Genomic DNA, 23225 nt, shown 5'->3' on the forward strand with positions numbered 1-23225 from the left:
TGAATTATGCGGCATAATTAACCACAAAACTTTTCTGTTTTTTCTCCCCATCTCAGTATGTCTTCATTTATATAATCTCAGACTGTTTGTGACACGTGACGGGACGGAGAAGAATATGTGACCTTGGCTTATGTGAAAAGGCGGTGAAAGCATTAACAAGGCGCTAATAGCTTTTGTGGGAGTGTTTGCTGTACTGTCAGCAAGTTGCTGTAAGTGCTCAACGTTAACACACACTCTCAAATCCAAAATCAATGGGCTCTTAGAAACCTGTTGTACTGATGCACTGGAAGACTCTATTCATCACTTGTTTATGGCTACATGCTATGAAGTGAGGTAATGGCATTTATGGGTATTTACAGATGACATGTTGAGTCCTTAAATAATATTTATTGCGTCTGCCACTCTGCTGCTATTGTGGCAAATGTCCTTGCACAGATGATATAACAGATATCTGGTCATATATTGAAGGAAAGGTGAGATTTATAGCAAGGTCACAGAGGTTACGGAGTGCCTTACCAGCAAATAACAGAATGTATCATCAGCTTTTGTTGCAACAGCAGGTCTGAGTTACTTCACCGTGTAATTAGCATTGACTGACACTCTATTAAACATGAAGTTTGTGACTGAAACGCTATGAAATACTGATGCTGATCATTGTCTGTTTGTTGCTGGGCAGATTTGCTATTGTAGCCTTCATCCAAGTCCAACCAAGTCTTAACAAAGGATTCCTTTGACCTGTGAAAAGTGGCATGAGACCGTGCAAATATCTATCATCATTGAGGCGGTATGGAAATATACAACAGCCAGCTGGTAAAACAAGTGTGAAACAAGGCTTACACATTTCTTCTGCATCTGCCATAAAATAACTGCACCGGTAACTGCACTTTTAGCAGATTCAAACTTTGTGATTGATGTAGTTGGTGTAGTTCCACACCATCAGCACAATGTTGTAAGGGAAACATAAGGGGGGAGAGACTGTGGCATTAGTTGCAGTTTTGCTCAATTTCTGTGTGTACTGCTGCATTTCATAGCACATTTCAGTAACCAAAGAGACGGTGATGAGATAAGGAGATTACCGCACTTATCATAATCACCATTGAACAGCTCTGAATTTGCATGAACATACAATTTATTGCTCTGGGATGGGGCTTACAATAGCAGTGTGGCATATTTGCTTATAACCACAGGTAAATCTGAATGACAGCTGTAAAATGTAGCAGCTAATGGAATGCTAAATTCACTCAGGATGCCTGCGGATGGAAATGCAGATCCACCAGGTTCCTTTACCAAATAAATTAAAGGGATATCTGATAAAGCTCAAAGCATATCCACAAAGACAAAATACCAGGTTAAGTCTGCTATACCTACGTTTATATTCAGTCTGCTCATAATTCTGATAAAATGTTGGCAATTGACACTAGTGAATCAAACTGATATGCAGTGTACTGTATGAAACAGCAATTAACTTATATTAGCACATCACAGGGTGTAGAAATTAAGCAGCATCCATTTCATTTTTACTGTTTTTTACAGTACTGTCATCATGCAAATTATATACAGAAGCCATAACACTGCAATGGCAGATTTACTACTACCACTACGATGTAAACTTTAAAATTTCATTTGCTGAAAATTGTTACTCTTATTAACTTTTGAATAAACAGCGTGAAACAACAAAACAAACTGTCTTAAAGGACCAGTGTGCAGGATTTGCAACCAGCTTAAACGTGTCTCCTTTGCCAAGCTTGAACTCCCGGTTAGGATTTCTTCAGTGTTCATTGTTCAGGAGTTTGTTACCGGGAGCTGAATTATTCACAAAGATCTCTTCCTTTCCAAGACGAACGGACCAGGTGATTAAAAACGGATGAACACAGAATAAAGCAGTTTCACGTTAAAAATCAGTGTTTGTCTGACACTGTTTGGCTCGTCACTTTTGGGCTGCTAAACCATCATCTGCTATTGTGTGCTCACCTTTTCACTGATAACGTAAAGGGATAGTGCACCCAAAAATGAAAATTCACCCATTATCTACTCACCCATATGCCAATGGAGGCTCAGGTGAAGTTCTAGAGTCCTCGCAACACTTGTGGAGATCCAAGGGGAGAGGAGGTAGCAACACAACTCCACCTAATGGAGGCTGACAGCGCCCCAGATTCAAACGTCCAAAAACACATAACTGAAACCACAGAATATCTCCATACTGCTCGTCTGTAGTGATCCAAGTGTCCTGAAGCCCCGACATAAAAAGTTGTTTGGAAAAACATCATTTGAACTGTTTTTAGCCTCATTGTAGCCTGCAGCTCCAACTGCCTCTCTGTGCACCGCGTTCACGTGGTTTTGTGGTTTCAATTATGTGTTTTTGGACGTTTGAATCTGGGGCACCGTCAGCCTCCATTAGGTGGAGTTGTGTTGCTGCCCCCTCTCCCCTTGGATCTCCGCAAACGTTGTGAGGACTCTAAACTTCACCTGAGCCTCCATCGGCATATGGGTGAGTAGATAATGGGTGAATTTTCATTTTTGGGTGCACTATCCCTTTAAGATCCAGATATTCAGACGGTTTTTACCGGGGCCAAATTATCTGCAGAAGTCCATACCTCTCCAAAACAAACGGACCTGCTGATTTAAATCAGTAAAATCACTGAATAAAGCAGTTTCACATTAATAATCAGTGTTTTTTGTGGCACTGTTTGACTCGTCTCCGAAAGGCTGCTAACTATAGTGGCCGATGCGAAAGCATGAAAAACGTGAATGGCTCCATCTAGAGCCAGTGTTTGGTTTGTGCGTTCTGGGCTACTGTAGAAACATGGCAGTGTAACATGGAGGACTCCGTGGACAAGGACCCTTTTCCTGTGTAGATATAAATGCCTCATTTTGAGGTAAGAACAGCATCACGATTCTTATTTTCGGGTGATTATACACTAAAGAAAACACACTTATTATACCCTCTCCCATTTCTGCCAATATATTCCCCTAAATCCTACACACTGGCGCTTTAAGTTAACTTACATTATTGCAAACCTCTGCAATGATAGACATTGTATTTCTCCACTTGTTCTTTTTCCATTTATGTCATGCGTAAAATGGGTACAAATCACCCATGCTCCCATAAAGCACAATAATTCCTGAAAAGACCAAGTTTGGTCTTTGAAACTGTCGGAGAGAGATATACCCTCTCTGTAATGAAAATGTTCGGTCAAGCCAATTAAAGCCGAGCCATTTTGTCTTTGTGTCTTCCCTTCCTCTGCAATTAATTAAATGTGGTTATAAAAGGAATATTCTTGTGGTCTGAATGCCTGCAACAGACCTCCACTGGTCATGTACTAAGGTTGAATTACAATGTTGTCAATGGTCCTATTATGTGAGAATTAGGTTTGAGCTTGTCCCCTTTACAAAATGCTATTGTATGATACGATTATGAATGCTGCATGAAAACGACTGACTCCAGTGAATGTTTGATGTTGTGAATACTATTGAAACCAAGTCACATGTTTTACCATTTTATTAATTCCACCATGCTGTACTGGTGCTTACAGAGATTCACCTCTTTCTCCCTCTTTCATTCATCAACCTATTCTGTTCATCCTTTGTCTCTCTTATGGTTGATGGTGATTAGGAAATAAAATCTATTAATAGACCTCCGCTGAGGTTAATGTATAATTATATTCTATTTTATGCATTGTTTCATATACTTTTCAAATGTTTATTCTACTCAGTTTCTATAGAAAACAATGTATGCAGGTAAAACGGTGTCATGTCTTTGTTCTGACGGCCCAAAATTCTGAGGCCCCATTAGTCCCAAAAATGTCCCAATGGACCACGAGCCCAGTTCTCCAACAGCCACTGCACATTTCGCCAAAACCCCCTTTCTCAGAAACTACACACTCCTTGCAGTTAGTTTCAGTTCCCCAGCGATGCTTGAGCCATTGGTCCCAGGTGTTTTTATGATCCTTTGCACATTTTCTCAATGGCATTTTAGCCAGGGATCTCTGGTGTATTTCCCCAACCCGTCCCTGCTTTTCCAGAGACTTTTGCACCACCAAATCTGGGTGTTTTAAGCCAAAAGCTGATCTTTTCTTAGCCATAACTAGGTGGTTTTTGTACCTAAACCCAACTACACATTCACAACAGCGTTGTTGAGAAATGCAACATATCCGAGGTACCAAAACATAGAGTGTGAGCATTTTTCTGCCGACAGGGTATTCTAACTGCAGGAAGTGTATATTTTTGTAGAAACGGGACTAGATCATTCTTTGGACTAACAGGACCTTGGAATTTTGGGCTGTCAGAACAATGAGGAGTCTCTGGTAAAAATCCAATATGAACATGCAGACAAAATGTTATACATAAATGCATCTATGTTAAATGTTTCAGACTGCTCTTTGGATATGTGCAGTTACCAGCCCTGCATATCTATGTCTTTTTTACAATCTACACATTCTTCAAGCTTTTCCTAAATTTTGTTTGCTCATAAAGTTCTGCAATAAAAATAACAAAATACAGTTTTTAAAAACTGAAATACCAAGCCTGTTTGAGTTGTGTGTCAACAACAAAGGTGCTTCTGGAAACAGCTACATGGTGCCGAGTTACAGTTCTTGCACCACCATCATAAAAGCATCAGCTCTACTGAAAGTGCCTTGAACAGCTAAACAGTAGAGCCTGGCAGATACATTTTTGTTTTTGGTTGATGCCAATACATGTCAGCTGATACATAAGTACATACCATAAAGAAGTGTTTATATTTGTGACCAAGATGTGTAATTTTCAGCTGAAAAATACACGTGTCGGGCTCTATTAAACTCGAGACAATCTGAAGTTATCACAGTTTTTTATGGGTCTCAATGCTCATTATTCAAAAAAAGAAAAACTGAATTAGCTCTTCACAGCTGCAGATTTCAAATGACCGCCAAGTTCCTGACATTATTACATTAGTTCTTTTGCATGACAGAATATACTTTCACACTAGTTTGAAACAGAGTGACCTCAAAAGAAAATCTTGAGGATAGTGTGTATTTGGAGTACTAATGAATCCCAGCTAGATTTGCAAACACTGTGGCAAAGCCCAATTGCAGAGGGACACATTTACCAACAATATACACCAGCACTCTCTAAGGTGTCAGGCGGAGGGGTACGCGGTATTCATGACTGGTGGGAATAATAAAATAATACATGTGACTTTGAAAAATTCCACCTGTTAAAGTAGCACAGTGTTTATAGCTATGACAGTGGTTGAAAAAATCATGGCCCCACGTGACATGATGCATATTTCATCATGTACAATGAGGATATAAGGGTTGTCCTTGAATGTGGATACGTCACCTCAGTGTGCTGGGTTAGTCATCCCTCCCAGGGTGATTGAGTGTCTGGTCATGGATCATTGACATTTTAGGCTCTTGACATCGAGTCTATCCTTTAAAGTTGTATGTCCCTTTAATTTAAGCCTTTGACACAACTAATGTATATAGAGCAAGGAGGACTTTTATAGGCACTAAAGCTGCTGGGAATTCACCTGCAGACTGTCCTGGTACAAATGCCTGAAGGCAGAGGGAGAATATACATAAAAGAATGAGGGGGGACAAAGCAGCTATTTAAAGCACATAGAATCTTAATTTGGCCTTTGAAGGCCTTTGCATTGCTACATACAGTACTGCAGACATTAACTTATCACCTTTTTATTTTAATAATAAGCATCAGGTGCCCAGCACGAACAGACCTCCTAGTCTCACCACAGGGCAACTTATTATTATTAACATCATTTGTCTGGATCTCTTGCTGGTTCAACAGACACTGTGAGGATGACATGTTAATAAATGACCCTGGGTAGCTTTTTGGCATAGGCTTGTTCCTCATCTGCCCCCTCAGCCTCATCAGCAATACACGTGCACAGACACACATACACGGTACATCCAATCCCCAACAGGGACAGGAGGTGGCGATTTGTTTTCCTGAAGGTCCCCACTCTGTCTATTGTTGTTTGCACTGAAGGGGACAAATTCAATTCATTCTTATGACAAGAAAGCTGCGATACACAAGAATAAAGAGAGGAAGGAGGAAGAAGATAGGAGGCAGGAGGTGGAGAGGTATGTGAGTATCCAGGAGGAAACAAACAGATGAGGAAGAAAACAGAAAGTTGCTGAATGCAACAATAAGATACAAAGAAGTACACAATGGCTGAGCAAGTTGTGCTTGAGGGAGTTGAGGGCAACAGCTGTGAAAAAGGACTAGTCGTTTTTCTTCCTCATTCTGATGATTATACAGTAAAGAACTGCTGTGCTGTTTTACACCACAGCAATCAATGCTGCTGTTTTGACACACCTGGACTGACAGCAAATCCCATAACCTCAAACAATTAAACAAGGGCAGCCCTACTGGGATTGATAAGCTGACTTCAATCGCAGAAAATCTGAATTTCCGCCAGGCCTAAAGAGAGACCCTAATGTCTACACAGTCACTAAAATGCCAAATAGTTTTCATGACATTAAACTGATTTGCCATTACTATTACAGTTCCCAGTCAAACTGTGCCTGTTCAGAACGGGCCGATGGCTTGCAGCTTTCCAAGAACCATTCATCCAAACATCTTAACGTTCTACATTCTACTGTACTTCCTTGGGTCCTGAGCAATACACCCGCCATTACATACTTGCATCTCATAGCAACTGTATACAAATCTTTGGGATGTAAGAGCCCACATGAACAGTTTATGGCCTCAATGAAGTAAAAAGCCCAGCTTTGTCCAGGAAAAGAAATGCTCACTACCATGATTTTGCTACAATGTAACATCTCCGGTCTCTCTTTCTTCGTCTGTTCTCTCAAGAGCTCACACTCAACACTGCACTTTCTAGGGTTCTCAGGTTCTCATCACCAGTGGTGATGTCGATCAGATGAACAGTTGTCCAGGAAATTGAAAGGACAAAAAAAGACAGACAGAAAGAGGCTCCTTTCATTGTAGTTGGATTACTTTAAATCTAAAGAATTCATGATCACATTCAGGTACTCAACAAACAACATCATATCATCAAAAGACTGCAACTGCTTACAGCAACATTAAAAGCTATCACTACTTACTTTATTTGGACCTTTAGTCTGCCAACTGCTCACTAAGATATGAACAGTCTAAAGCTAAACATACAGGACTGGCATTTAAATTACTGTCATTTTCTTGGATATGTCATTTTACAAGATGTTTAAAAAGGGATGTCAAATTGAGATTACCCCGATCGTTGTCCTTTAACATTGGGTATCCGTTACCAAATCAGAGTCCATACTTAACATTTAAATAAATGTACCTGACATTGAAATCACTTCAAAAGCATTGGAAGCTCCATAAAAAGATTTAGGTGGATCTTGAGTTGATATTATTTCTTGGTTGAATCTTGAGGACCTATAGCTGTGCTCAAAGTAGCTTTAAGGCATTCAACCAACCTTTAACCACTAAAATATTACCAGCTGCATTTTAAAAGTTAGCTTACATAAAACCCAATGTAGGCACTTGCAATTTTAATAGGGATACTTAATGAAATCCAAAAAAAAAAAAGAAATTGTTAAAAAGCAATGCAAATGTTGACCCTTGGGTCAACACTTCTCAGTAGTAATCTATCTTGTTTTTCAGATTTCCAAAAGATGACCAACATTTGAAAATTTTCTTTTACTATGTTTGCTCAGAAATGACAACTATCGCTACAAATCCAAACTGCAGTTTGTCATCAACATTAAAATGAACACAACCAGTGCTAAATGTGTATTACTGATCAAGTTAGCATTTTGAGATAAAGAAGATAATGCCCAAAATACCTCTGAATGGTTAACATGAAGCAAATATTATGCACTTTCCTTTTAAACCTACCTGCAAAAAAAAAAAAAAAAAACGCTTTTCCTTCTAAGTCTCCCCATGATGCCTCCCCTATGAACTGTCACATTAATAATCCTATGCTCATATTCAAATGTTCTGTCGAGAGCTAAGGAAAGATTGAGTGCCTTTGCCATCGTGAGGCTAAGATTGAAGACATGTCCCATTGACATTGTTAAAAGTTTATGAAAATATATGAATCCTCAAATGTCATTGGCTGGTGGGGCTTCCAACTCCTGCACAGTTTCAGGACAAAATCAGTCTTTTAATCAAAATGATTGAATACTAGCAAGTCGGATTCAGGGATGTGAATAAAACAAGTGGGTGAGGGTCGATGTCGTGTGCTGTGCTGTGTGTGCGTACTTCTTATAAAAGTGGAGGGTGGAGGCGTGGTGGGGTCACACAATAGATCTTACTACACACGTGCAATACAAAGAGACGTCTGATTTTGCTCACGGTCTATGTGCCATTGTAGGGACCAAATTTTTAAATTAGCACGATATGATTCCGACAGGGAGTCAACTCTCTGTCAAATGAAGACATATGGTGTCACATCTGCATGCAAAGCCTTGCATATGTTAGACATATCATGTTCTTTAAACCTGAGAGCCTGAATGACATAAGGATAACTCAGTGACACATTTTTTTTGTGTCTTTGCATTCACAAAGAAGTCCATACACAAAAATATAGGTTTGGTCTGACCGTCATATGTTATTGTGGTGGTTAGTAAACACTTTACAGTGCTTTGAGTTTCTATTATCCAGCACATCATTCTAGTTGTTGGGGATTAAAATGAAAAGTAAGGATTTAAAAGGAGCTTATCTAATTAATCCTGAGGAGCGAGTCCTATTAGTCCTTGCCTCTATGTTATGACTTTTACACTAGATGCAGAAATATCAAACTTTTGTCATAAATTTAGGTGGAGCCTTATGGTGGTAAAACCAATCACACTATATTTCCATCAATGAGTTTTAAGGCTCATTGTTTTGTATTTGCATTGTCACACTTCATCACATAAAGCTGTTGTACGAAAGTCTGGGTGGAAACAAATCAACTCTGTGAGAATGTAACCCAACACAAGAAATGACAGCTTCACACTCCTCCTTTGGTAACTGGCTGGGATTGACAGAATGGACTCCCGCCTTCAGTCTCATTGGGAAAATGTGATTCTTCACATTTCACTTTAAAATAAGAAAAGCGCAAGAAAAAGGCTACCACCCTCTTCAGTTTGTTACACATTATCTTGCTCATCTTTGGCCACAAAATACTGCAACTTAAATATTTCCAAAAGAGTTATTACTGCATCCTCAAAGGGTAAATGCTCTATGTTTTTTGAAAAAAACTAAACCCTATTTTCTATGTTTTTGTGTTTAAGTGACCCATGGGAACTACAATATTTAAAATTGGTCCAGAATTGAGCAAAAGGCGGCTGCTGGCAGTGGTGAATCAGGCTGTAATGTAACCACTTGGGGTATGTGTGCACCATCAATGTACAGCCACTTAAAGTGCTTGGTTTTGCCACTGACATGCTACCTACAGAGATGGACCTTTTTAGATTACCTAAACTAGTCCATACCCATTGGTAGCTTTGTCACCTTCTACTTATGCCAATCCTCAATGCCTATTTGCAGTTTCACATAGATTGATCACGTCAGTGAGTAGAAAAACATGGGACAGACAGAATGACTGACTGACAGAATGACACCCTGACAGTTTGTCCAGTCACCTTGAGGCGTCCTGTTCTACATATCTACCAAGTTTAGTAAAAATCGATATAGAGGTTAGGCCTAGATAAGAAATTAGCTCTCTAGCGCCCCCATTTTGTTTGATCTGGTCAATAATGGAGGGGTCCCCTCAGATTATATGTGGTCATATGCCTACAAAGTTGCGTGGTGATCGGTGAAACCCTTGAGATGTTATACACCTTTATGTGATGAGCCATGCCCTCCGCAATATTCATTGCCTTATAGAAGCTCTATTTTAGTGAGTTTTCCAACTTTTGCTAAGAGGGAACTTTAGATATTGGTCCCTAGATTATGTTCACTGAGTTTCATGCAGATCGGTCAAACTTCCTAGGAAGAGATCGATTTTAAGTGTTTTTCAAAAAATTCAAAATTGCGTAAGTTATAACTGGAAGTTATGGGTTCTTGAGGCAAATTTGTTTCTCATGAGGAGAGGCATCTCTGTGCAAAGTTTCATGTCTCTACGACATACGGGGCATGAGATATGCCCATTCAAACTTTGCAATTTCAATCGGTTGCTATAGCGCCCCCCTTTGGCCAATTGATGTAATATTACTTCATTCGCATCCTCCCATGACCCTCTACCACTGTGCCAAATTTCACATGGATTGACCAAGTCAGTGAGGAGAAAAACGTGGAACAGACACAGACACACACACACACACACACACACACACAGTTTTTGTCATTATATAGTAAGATAACAAATTGAGTGTGTGGATCAGCAAAGCCAGTAATGAAAGCCATCATGGATGTGTGTCAGGTGTGCTGTGGAGGTGTTGTAGGTGCAAACCAAAAACAATGATGCAAGGTGGATGTCTGCTGCAGGAACAGAGAGAGCAGGTGAAAACATGAGGCAGCTTTTACAGCCTGGACTTGCCCAGGTGAGCTCAATCAAGGCAGCGACCCTCCCACGTCAGCCAACTGCCTGATGAGGCTGGCTGGAACATCCTCAAAGACTGTGGGAGGGGTGTCACAGAAAAAAAGTATTTTCATCATCATAAAACACAATTCATTCAAAGTCGACAGAAACAAAATACACCACACAAAAACAGTCTTGGTTTGTATTTTCGCTTATTCAACAATCACCAACTCTGGAGTGATTGAACCAAACCCTTAATTCACCCAGTAAGATGTGAAAATATGCCAGCTCTATACACACTTAAAGTTACTGTTTATTTAACTGGATTCAAGCGAATTTGGCGATAGCAATTTTGTGGCTGTGTCAGCTTTAACCAAAAGGATCCTACTCTGATACAAAAAGGTCAGTCTCTACAAGGATCCTTTCCATAATCTTGTTGGACACTTATAATAACAAATAGCTGCAACCCTCTCGCTCAGTACTGGACTCATTTCCAAACTTGATAACATCAGTCATTTAGACACAAAGACATAGGCACACAGGTTCCACGTTGAAAAATACCAAGGTTAATCTTTAAGGACCCTAAATATTAGTATGGTGGGGTCCCTGAACAAAGGTACACAACGACACGCAGAAAAAAAATGTAGGTACTTGTTAGTTAATGAGGCGTGGTCACCCTGCTGAACCCCGATAAGTGTAGCTCTATTTAACAACAGCTGATGACATCATCCTCCATCTTCAACTAAATTATGAATCAACTGGAAAGGGACTAAATTTAGCATAAATGTGAGACCTCTTTTAAAGCACAACTGAACATTTTCATTCATGCTGCACAACATAAAATTCTTAAAACTACTGGTTATGATTCAGTACATTAAGATGTATTGCCATATATATATATATACATATTTATAGAGGCAATATATATATATATATATATATATATGTATATATATACACACATCATTATTCAAAAATCAAAATTGTTTTTAAGAATAGACACACTATCAAATATTGTCGCAAATCTTTAGTGTATCAATATTTTCTTACACCCCTTCTGAAAACAGACATTGTTCATCTTCAGGAGGCAATAAAAACACCACATATTACATGAATTAGCTTGCTATCTCTGGAGACATACAGTAGGAAGCACAAGCATGTCTAAATTCTGAAGTTACCAGGTGGACTTGCTGGCAGTCTTTTGGGAGATGGTGATATGGCGCTCTACTGTGGGACTGGGAGAATGATGGAGTGCCGCGGGCCTACAGCAGTCGTCCCGTCTGTTCTGATGCCACTCTATTCCATCATAGGCACATTTACCCTTAAGGGAGTCTCCAGAGAAAACGGGCGCTGACCTTGTGCACCTGTGCTTCCCTTGATGCTGGGGGAGGCTCACTAACCTGAGCAGTCCCTGTCCTCTACCTGTTTGGTCTTTTAATTCAGATTAGAATTTAGAGCAAGGACAAAGTGGTTTTCTAGAGAGCTTAGTCTACATTTAGAAATGTTCCACCTCTTACTCACCTCTTATATTTATAGGAGGGAGCTAAGAAAAAAGAGGCATGTGAGGGGCTTTCCATTCACATTAAAAAAAGCTGCTGCATCTCTTAAAGCTTCATTATGACTGAGGATAAATCTAATGTTTCATCACGTCTCTTTTCTAGCTTTCATTATAGTGTGGGTGTTCTTGATGAGTGGTGAACTGGAAATTATCCAGAGTTGGAACGTCAACATGGGATGTCAGTCAGTTATGGCCCGTCATTCAGCGCAGGCATATAAATTACTTTGCTGTCAATCTGGCCATCAAATTAAACAAACTGTGAGAGTAATCAATGACAAACAGGAAGATGAAAAATAAGTCTCTATTTCATCACTATGTCGTGAATACATTAAACGGTAGATGCATTTTTTTGGACCCCTTTAAACTATCCTCATTTGCATGCAATGCTACTCAACCATCCCAATTAGGGGTACAAAGAAGGGAGTAATTGCAGATTAAAAACTAGAATGCTATATGTAATCGCATGGATCAAAACACAATTAAAACTTCATCTCAACCTGTTATAGCTCGCTGACGAGCCCAACCCCCCTCCCCGATCTTAATACTTTAAATCGTATAAGGGAGGGTCGTTTGCCGACGGACAGATGAAAACACCTCTTGCGCCCAACAGTAAATTAATCGCACCAATTATTCACCACCAAGAGACGTTTAATGCAAGCCTTTGGAGAAACGAAAGCCGGGCACTCAAATCCTCTCATTTGTAATTGGCTGTCTACTTCAATAATTGATTGGAACAAATGTGAAATGGCTGAGAGGGTCTAAGTGTTCTCCATCACACGCTTTCTGGTTCAGGAAGTTCACGGGCGACTGCTCAAAAAGGAGTCCCACAGCACAGATTTATCTGATTTTTATATCATCTGATTGCTATGCATGTAAGTGGAGGTAATAGTAGTGAGCCATTTATATGATAAGAGCGTTCAAAGGATAGTTTTTCCTGATGTACACAAGCAATGCTGTAGACCCTCGTGCCAAATGTCAACAATCCAGAGACAATAAAACAGTCTATTACTGTACCAGTAGACTCTATACAAAGCCTGTCTATGAGTGTGCATTAATATAGGCTTGTTGGAAGCTCAAATATCTCCTGTCATCATCTACCATAACGGTCTCCTTCCACCTTTTTGTATCAGAACAAAAAATATCCCCTTAAAATTATGGAGGCATGGCTTTCACCATGCCAATGGCTGTGTCTACTCACTACTACCCTAAAAACTATTGATTGGATTGCTATTAAATTTTATACATATATTCAAGGTTTGCACAGGATGGACTTTAATTACTTCCCCTGACTTTTTCACCATATGGTTATAGACACATCTCAACAACTATCAACTGGAGTGCTGTGAAATTTGGTTCAGATATTCAAACTCCCCAAGGATGAATTGTGACTATTTGATCCTCTAGTACCATCATCAGGTTACAATTTTAATTTGTCCAATACTTTGGACCAAATCACTGCAAAACACAAGGCATCCCCATGACTTGCAGCTCTAAACTGTGTTTGGTGCTAGTCAGGGAATCTTAGCATGATTACAGGTTAGACAAGTGACCGTCTTGTGATGGGATCACTCCAGCCATGATACAGCGATCCGCAACTTAAGACAAATGTGAGGCAGGGGCAGCGACCCCTTTCCTACTCTACTCCCTTTGAACTCAGCCCTCATTTTTATCTCAACTACACACTTGTTAAGTCTCAGCATCTGCATCTTGCACGGTTGTGATGGTATCAAGGTGACAAAGTCTTTCTGCAGACAGACAAACAGACATCTAAACATCTGGGAACTACTTCTGTGGTAGTTTCCCCTACAGTCTCCAGGACCACATTTTTGCCATGATGACATACACAGACTCACAAGGGGAACATGATACCAGCCAATGCGAAGTTGTTGCGGCTTGTCACAAAGACGGTGTACAGTACATGGTCAAAACTATACCTACCATAATGTTAGCATTTTGTTTAGCATCATAGAGTTGCTCACATGGCTTTAGACTCTTAATCTTGTTTCCCCTTATTGCCTCTGGTGAGGGGGAAAAACAATCCTGGAGCCACCTTGCTACAGTAACCTGTAGTCAATAGTTACTGATGGTATTGTAAACCTACCCACAAATAGAGCTAATGCCTTGAAAGCTTCATGCATAGCAGAATGTACCATTAGAGGGATTGCAGACTAGGCCTATCCCCTTTTCCACCAAAATAAGCATGTGTATGCAGAAAGCCAATCAAAAATAGGCGATAGACTTCTTCTCTGTTGCTAGCAGACCAGAGGCATGTACATGGCTCACATGGCGTACATGGTAGACGATTATGCCTTTTCTGTTGTATCATGTTCGACTTTATGGTTGGGCCAGAAAAGCGATTAGTAGACAGTGGAAAGCAGTATGGAAGCAGGGAAAATGTTATGGTGGTTACTTCCTATTTACCGTGGTCCTGCCAGATGCCTCCTGCTGCTGCTGCCATCATCAGTCATTAGTCATACTTCTACTGTTATTATACACATATGACTATTGTCACACATGTATACTGCCAGATATTAATACATACTTTCAACATATTGTACCACAGTAGCCAGAACTATAACTATAATATTATTACTTTCAATAATGTTGTTGTAACCTACTGTCATTACCTGCATCTCTCTCTCTCTCTCTCTCTCTCTCTCTGTCTCTCTGTGTCATATGGATTACTGTTAATTTATTATGTTGATCTGTTCTGTACGACATCTATTGCACGTCTGTCCGTCCTGGAAGAGGGATCCCTCTTCAGTTGCTCTTCCTGAGGTTTCTACCGTTTTTTTTCCCCGTTAAAGGGTTTTTTTGGGGGGAGTTTTTCCTTATCCGCTGCGAGGGTCATAAGGACAGAGGGATGTCGTATGCTGTAAAGCCCTGTGAGGCAAATTATGATTTGTGATATTGGGCTTTATAAATAAAATTGATTGATTGATTGATTGACTTCCTATTAAATCTGGGAAAATGTTTGAGCGCTGCTTAGATGTAGACGGACAGTATTTTGTAGCGGTTCATCATTGTATTGTGCCAGAAAAGGGGCTAAAATTAGTGCCTCCACCCAGGTTTCACGTTTTCATCATTGGAACTGATCAGAGGTGGAGCAGATAAACACCCCTGACTACTGCAGGGTCATTTGTCCCAGGAGTGAATGCCAATTGTTTCCCATTAAATACTAAAGCCAGATGTAAGTGGGTGTTACGTCCAGTGGGAAAGGGGCTCTAAACAAATACATAGTCAAGGTGATTTGAGGAAGCTGAGTCTTATTCTACTGTAGTACCTCTACATCATCACAGAAACCTACAATAACACTGTTCACTGCAAGAAGTAATGCTTTTAAATCTACTTGGTCCAACACATGCAGCCTCAGATTATTCGCTGCATCTGTTTTTTGTGTGCCTGCGTGCATGGTTTTCCATGTGTGTCAAGACGTCTTCGCGACCGTGGAGGATGAAGTCATGAAATGAAAACCAACATGCCCAGTGGGGCCCTGAGGCAGAAAAATGAATCAATGACGCTAAGCAAGAACGGCTCAAGGGGACATGCGGGATGTTGCTTCCCTTTCACTGTCTTGTTGAAGACAACAAAAGCACAATGCTACAATATGTATGCAAAATGGGAGCACATGCGTGCAACATATACACTGTCACTACAACAAGTACACTGTTAGGTGAGGAGTATTATTAATGAGCAGGATGTGGGTGGTGAGGAATGATTTGATTATATTATTATGATTACCGTGATTACATGATTAGTGATTGTTGTAAAGGTGAAATAAAGATGTTAAAATAATGTGTACTTTTCATGTGTGTATGGATTATTATCACTAAGGTTATGTATTATCACCAAGGTAATTTCCAGTATTTTTAATTATTGTTTACAACAGTGGTGCCAGCCATTTTCAGACTTGTGTCCCCTTTGAACAAAGCAATGTTTACCATGTATGTTTGACATGGTATAAAGTATATCATCCAATAATCTTGTTTAATTTAAATTAAATAATTTTTAGAATCCTAAAGAAATAAAACAGTCCAATATTTAGCTAGAAAACCTTCTCAGATTTAACTTGTGACCCCTTTGGAGGGTCACAAACTAACTCATTTGGACCATTTGGACTATTTGTTTAATGTCTTTTTTGTCCTCTTTCTCATCTACTGTCACTGTAACAAGAGGAAAATATCCTGTCGCAATAATGCATGATGGGAAAGAGAAAGCAGGTGCTGAAATGATCCCCTTTCATGCTGAATAATTGCACCGACACCCCTCCACCTCCCACCCACAGTTGCTTAGCAAATCCTCCCCACAAGCCTTTGCTGCTGCTTGCTGTGGCGGGTCCCATCCACCTGCCAAGGGCTAAACACTAGTCCATCCATCACTGCACCACTTGACAAATACATTCCATAATAGAAGTTTATTTTTTATGGGAGGCTGAATCAGAGGCCTTCCCATGCATACAAAAACGTGTCAAAGTTATTTATGGGACCTGCTGAGAAGCACAATATGTCATATCAAACTCCTATTTTCCCTTTCCTACCACCACATCGCCTGTCAATATCACTGCAGCTATCAATAATGTGGAACACCGGCAGAGATAAAGCCCTGTGGAGCTGTGGGTCAGATGGAAGAACGTCCTCTCCTGCCGCTTCAGGAACATACACGCGCACGCACACTGATAAGGCAACACATACACACACTGACACACAAAGATGCACATGCCTCCAAAAGCAGCTCATTGGCATATTTTCTCCTCTCTGTTTCACAGATCAGTGTTACACAGACACACACTGCTCATTTCTGATGTATTCATTCTCAGACATAACACCCATGAAGTGCACGCAGACAGACACATGCTTGTTCAGATACTTACTGTCCATTTAAAACAGAAATACTGCAATTTGAGACAGCCTTTCAAAGTTGCAGGAGTTAGTCTAATTGTTAAAAGGTTAATTATAAACACGTTAAAGGCATTTAGTGAGCAGTTATGCATATTTTGTGTTGCAAATGTCAGTACATGCAGCCTATGCTCACAATTTGGTCCACCTAGCCTGTTCTACAGTCCAGTGTTTAGAGTGGGATGAGTAATGGTAACCAAACAATGAGATCACCGCAGCTGTGAAATACTGAAATCTCATTGAAAAACTGATTCTTGCCTAATTGATGCCTAGCTGAATCAGATCAATCACAATCTAAATGTATATTCAAGCATGATGACATTTACACTGTCATGTCAATAAAACATCAAGTATTTAGCACTGTGCTCCTATAACTTTGTTGGACCACTGATGGACAGTTTTAAAAAAGGGGATTAAAACTGATGGAGCAGAACCAGAGATACAGTTTTTGTCGGGCTGGGCAATATATAAATATTTTATCAATATCGTGTTATTATACTAGATATGGTCTTAGAGTCTGGATATCGTAAGAGTTGTCTTTTCCTGGTTTTAAAGGCTGCATTACAGGAAAGGGATTTAAATTCTGAACTTACCAGACTGTTCTAGCTGTTCTATTATTGGCCTTTACCCACTTCCTCCCACATTACCAATGATCATTTATCAAAAATCTCATTGTGTAATTATTTTCTGAAAGCACCAGTAGTGAACCCAACAATATCGTCGCAATATCGATATTTAGGATTTTTTTCATGTAACCCTGCTCTAAGTATAGTGTTTTTTCCTCAAAACCAGACATCTATACTACCCACAATGCAACTCGACCACAGTTAGGTTGGAAATTTGAGTAGTGTCAGCTGTGTAGCTTTAAGCTGCAAAGCCCAAGCAGAGAGGCTAAAGGTCTGCTAAATTCATTTGTTTCTCTCCACCCACCCAATAACTGTAAACATACTTTAATATGCAAATTGGTAGAGATGTCCTTAAAGATTGTGCATGGTCCTTACTTAATCACGCCTGGACTGTCCTATAAATAAATAAATAACAAAATTTAAATTGACAGTTCACCTGAAATGCACACTTCCTTCTGCCCACTGATACAATTGGCAGGTGTAGTTTGGTAGAAAGAAAATAGCTCCTACATGAAACCGCCCACATTATCTTGAGTAACTGTGTCATGATTTCTGGAAAGAGACAAGTCTTTAAAACTTATTTTTTCAGGGCTTTGAGCACCATAAACTGAGTGCTGTCTAGTTCCATTATATTCAAGAGGAGGCAGACATCTCCATAGCCGATACCTCCAACACTCTGCAACTCACCCCAAAACAATCTAGATTGATAAACAGCACTACAGGTAAGAGAGAAAATATGTATTTTTGATTTTAGGGTGAACTGTCCCTTTAAGAACACAAACAGGAACTAGCTACTTATGTGCAATGTGTGCAAGAATGTTAGGCTGAGTTCAGAAGTTACACAAATAGTGACATGCTGTGCTGAGAGCCGAGAACACAGTGGAATCCAATGCATTGATGGCCTCATCTGTCTCAAGGTGTCCAAGTAAATTCATTCACTTATGTGTGCTCTCATTCCATTCCCAAATCCAAGTTGAGCAACATATTAATTGAAATCGAATGCTGTGTGCCAGTTCACCTTGGATGCTTTAATGTTAACAGCAAGGTCCAATCGTGTCACTATGTTAATGATTCCGCTGGATCACTAATGAACAGCTTTGCTGAGCTTGGTACAACAGGGAACAGACGTGAGGGGCGATATAGGGAAGGGCAGTGGATACAAGTGTTTACAGGTTGCTGTGAAAAGAAATCATGGAGAGAAAGTAAACACAGAATACAGTAGAAAGTGACATGACTCTCATGGTAACAACTGGGGATGTCAACAGTTACAGTTAATCAGTTAACACAGAAAATTCTTGACCAGTTACGCAGGTCGAGCCTAAGTTAATTTTGCAACTCTTCAATTTTGTGGTAGTACTAGCACTATGCTGTACCACAACAAAACTAATGAGGAATTCATGCAACAGGTCAGCTAGCCACCACAGCCATCATCTGGGTTGGGTGACAGCCAGCAGGCATTGATGGTCATTCCTGACCCATGGTGGCGTTTCAGCGGAAACATTGTGCCTACCCTCCAGGCTCCCCTGAAGGTTGCCTCGGTGATAACGCTCCTTAATTTTAAGCCGTAAAACCCCTTAAGCATTGTTAACTATATTATCACTGTCAGCAATGTTAGCTGCGCTCACTCACCGGGGAGATCTGGGGAAAGAGGGGAGGGTGGTCACCATGTTTTCACACGTGGTAATCACCAAATGAGCGGCACCTCTGGTGAGCTCTGGCCCATTTGGTGTGCAGTGCAGGGCAGCTAACTAACCAGCTGAGACAGTAGAGTGGGCAGCATGCACCACATTTCTGCATGTTAACATGGCTAACTGCCTGACATCTACAAGAGCATTGATATCATAAGTATGGTAGCATGTGAATGTATCTGCATTTTAAAATATAAAACCACATATGCTGGATTATTTATGGTAGAGTCCTGAGAACCTTACCTAACCCACAGAATGACTAAAAGCTCAAACTTTCCAAAATTCACCTCTGGCCTTCAGACAATCAACCGTGCATCATTCTGCGGATAACTGGGTTTGATTTACAGTATTCCAGAGGACAGTTGCAGAGTGAGCTGCTGGGAATCATCGCTTTTCCACACAGGGCCTGAGGCCTGTCAGTCATGTTGACAGACATGTCCTTTCAGGGTAAGAAAACGTACCAAATGGGGTCCCCAGATGAAAGCTGACAAACCAATCAAAAACAGACAGAAATTAGACTCTCCAACTTGAGAACTGCCAGTCACAGTGATTGGCAAGCTATGCAGGTGACTCCATGCCAAGCAACAGAAGGAAATGTGTGCTTTAGAACACGATTCCTGGGAAAGAAAATGCTATTAAAACTAATTTTAAAAAGTTTTCACTTCATATAGTTCCTATATACATAAAGGTGGACATACTGTGACAGAGAGAGCCTACTGCGGTCACTAGTCAGGGCGTTTAAATTTAAGTAATGTGCATATTCACCACTGTAAATGCAGCTAGTATTTCATCATCTTCAAAAAGAATTAAGGTATTTTGAATGTGGAGGAACTGAGGTGTTACCTTCATGAACAGTTCCTCACCATAATCCACTGATGCTAACGTGAAATTGTTATAGTTTTAGTCAGATAAATAAGATTCTTTCAAATGTAATTCCAACTGAGTGGCTTTCTTACACAACTTATTAGGTCATGGAGAGTTAAATGTAGGAATCCGCCCTCCACATTGGGGTTGCAGCGATATGAGATTTTCACAGTCCAATAACAATCCCAGAAAATATCATAGTTTTTACTTAATAAACGCTCAATTATTATTCAAAGTTAATAATTCAAGTGATAAAGCATTTCAAAGGAAGTATGTGTAAAAAGTCGCATTTTTGAATTAAAAAAGGGGAAATTTTCTCCACTGCAGCAGATAAGCAAATGTACATAGTATGGTAACTGTCAATTTTCATACCCTGGTGTACCGTGAAACTGGTTTACCACTGCAACCATATTCGATATATAAGTAGTTCTTTTGACATTTGAGCATTTGTATCTTCCTGCATTTGAATTTCCACCAACATGTGCTGTTCTGTCCTGGCCTGCATCCAATGACCGCATTTACGTAAAACAAGCTGCAAAATACAACAGGTATATTTGTGCATGTGGTGTGTGTGCATTCATATGACTAAGATGGATTAATTCCAACATGATTGTATGTTTTAAACAACAAGAAACCAATCTCAAAATATTGCAAAAGAACTCTACCTAAGTTGCTTCTTGCAGAGTCTGCAGATAAAAAACAGCTTTTCCTGAATTTTTTACCCCGATGAATGAAATCTCTTCTAAATTTTCCTTTTAGATGTTGAGGACGAGTCATCTCATCATCAGGCTGGATGTTTTCTTTCATCGTGTCAGGCGCTGCGAAGGCTTCAGCTCTAATCAATAAATGATCCGATGAGCAGTTTGGTAAACAACTTGTCTTTTTTATATTTGTACAAAAGTCAAATATTGAAATTTGCTGTGATAGCACTGTACGGTCCCATTCTACCCCACTTGCTCTTAAATTCACTACATAAGACAAACTAGGACTTCACAACATAACAGTCTGGTTTGACAGAATGGATATTTTGTCTTTTTTTTTTTTTTTTTGGGGAGAAGTTTTTCATACTTGTTAATGTTGACTGAGCTGACTTAGGCTACAGGAACTCCTAAGTGATATGCCCTAATATAAGGAGGTTGAAAGAGTTAAACGAAGCAAGCCGAAAGGGGTGAACCAAAGGGCCACGCTGTTAATCATAAAAGACGGCTGCTAATGACAAAATGTACAACATCAAATGACAAAACTTTTTCAGCCCCCTGACTAAGTTCCCTGGCAGGGGGGCCCCAGTTTTCTCTCTAAAGCCTCATGTTAGCGAGCAGCTCATATAATGATCCACAAATCCCCCTACAGTGCTCATGACAGACCACGGCCTTCAGTTGCTTTTATGTGTTAATCCTTAAAACATGCTTGAAAGAAACAAAACATCTGATGCTGATGGGGCCGAGTCAACTTTTCCACTGATTATCCGCGTGTGTATGTGTTTGTGTGCGGAGGGGTGAAGTTGGATGGTCCGTAACAGCTTGACACGAGTTGGGTTGCAGCGAGGGCCGGCATCACATTATAAAATGAAGTCATGTTGAAGGGAGAGAAGTGTACGTCAAGCTCATTTTGCTCTCTGTCTAATGCTGTCTGGGCCTATGTAGTGTGCAGTGACACTCAAACAGCTCTAAATGAGCGCTGATGCCCTGAGTGTTGATGTGTTATGCCATTTGCCGTTTGCCTCATTCATAACTTATGATATTACTCATGGTAATGGCGCAGGCCCTTTTGCCAAACATAATGAAACGTGATCAGTAAAAGGAATCTCAAAGCTGGCTGTCATTTCTGTCTCACTGAATGCATTTAAGTAAGTTGCTGCACATCAAATGTTTGAATTCCTTGATCTCATTGCAAAAGTGTAACTTTTTCTGAGGCACATTTCAAACGGCTAAGTGGATTCTAGCTTTAAATCATTAATCGATAAACTTCAATTAGCATCAGCTGTACTTTACAATATGTGTTCTTTTGCAGCAGGCTGGCTTTTGGGGAACATCGTGGTGAATACGAAGGTCTTAGAGAATGTTTTTGCTCCTTGAAACTGCTGGTGTGCGCAAATCATAAAAAAGCAGGAAAACTGTGATATTTGAACATTTTTATAAAGTTAGTTTCAGTAAAATATTTGTGTGCCGGTCATTTATGTAGAAATATAAAAATTTTAGATTTAGTCTTTGGATTAAAATTCTGATTAGTTTTAGTGACATTTTAGCCATCTTAATCCCTCATAGTTTTAGTCCAGTGTTAAGCCCTGTCTACATGTATACAGATATTTTTGAAAGCGGATATTTTCCTATGTTTTGGCATCTTGTCCACACAAAACTGAATTTTAGGTCACTTAAACTGGGATTTTTTTAAACACCTTCTAAATTGCAGATTCTTCAAAACTCCAGTTACTGGTCATCTGTGTGAACATGTAAAACGGAGTGTTTTGGAGCATACACTAGAGACAACAACAACTATGGTGGACTATGGGTTTGCTAACACTTTCTGCTTGGTCTAATGACTGCTTTCCACCTAAACCCAGTATTGCTGCACCACTTCTGGCTGCTTATTTACTCACAAATTACAGCTCACAACTCACACTAATGGTTGACAGTGCTCCGGTGTGAGTGTTTTGCAGACTTGCAAAACATCCTGGCGCTGTCTTTTTACTGGTGTTTACAAACCCATTGGCACTCCAATCACACACTGCTTAGAGGGTCTGAGAGCCGAAAAACTGAGATTTTAGTCCCGTCTCATCAACAAAAACAAAACATACATTCTGCAATAGTTTTTACTGTCAATTATCTATTTTTAGCTTGTCGATGTCTCATCATAGACATGGAAAAAAGGCATTTTTTTTGTCATTTTCATTAAAGAAATTATCACTGCCATTCAAGAACGTCAATACTGGACAATTCCAAAAAAAAAAACCCTTAGATTACATTGAAAAACTTTTTTTTTTTAATCTTCACATCTATCAAGAACATTTTTAAATTTTCCCTTTCTACTATATTTGTGCATGACAACTACTGTATGATTCAGTGCAGGAAAAGATCAAGGTTACAGTAAATAAAAAGGCAAATGATTATTGCAGATCTGTAACAGGATACAAACTCTTGAGAGTAA

Source organism: Epinephelus lanceolatus, chromosome 16 (genome assembly GCF_041903045.1).
Source record: "Epinephelus lanceolatus isolate andai-2023 chromosome 16, ASM4190304v1, whole genome shotgun sequence".
NCBI lineage: Eukaryota > Metazoa > Chordata > Actinopteri > Perciformes > Serranidae > Epinephelus > Epinephelus lanceolatus.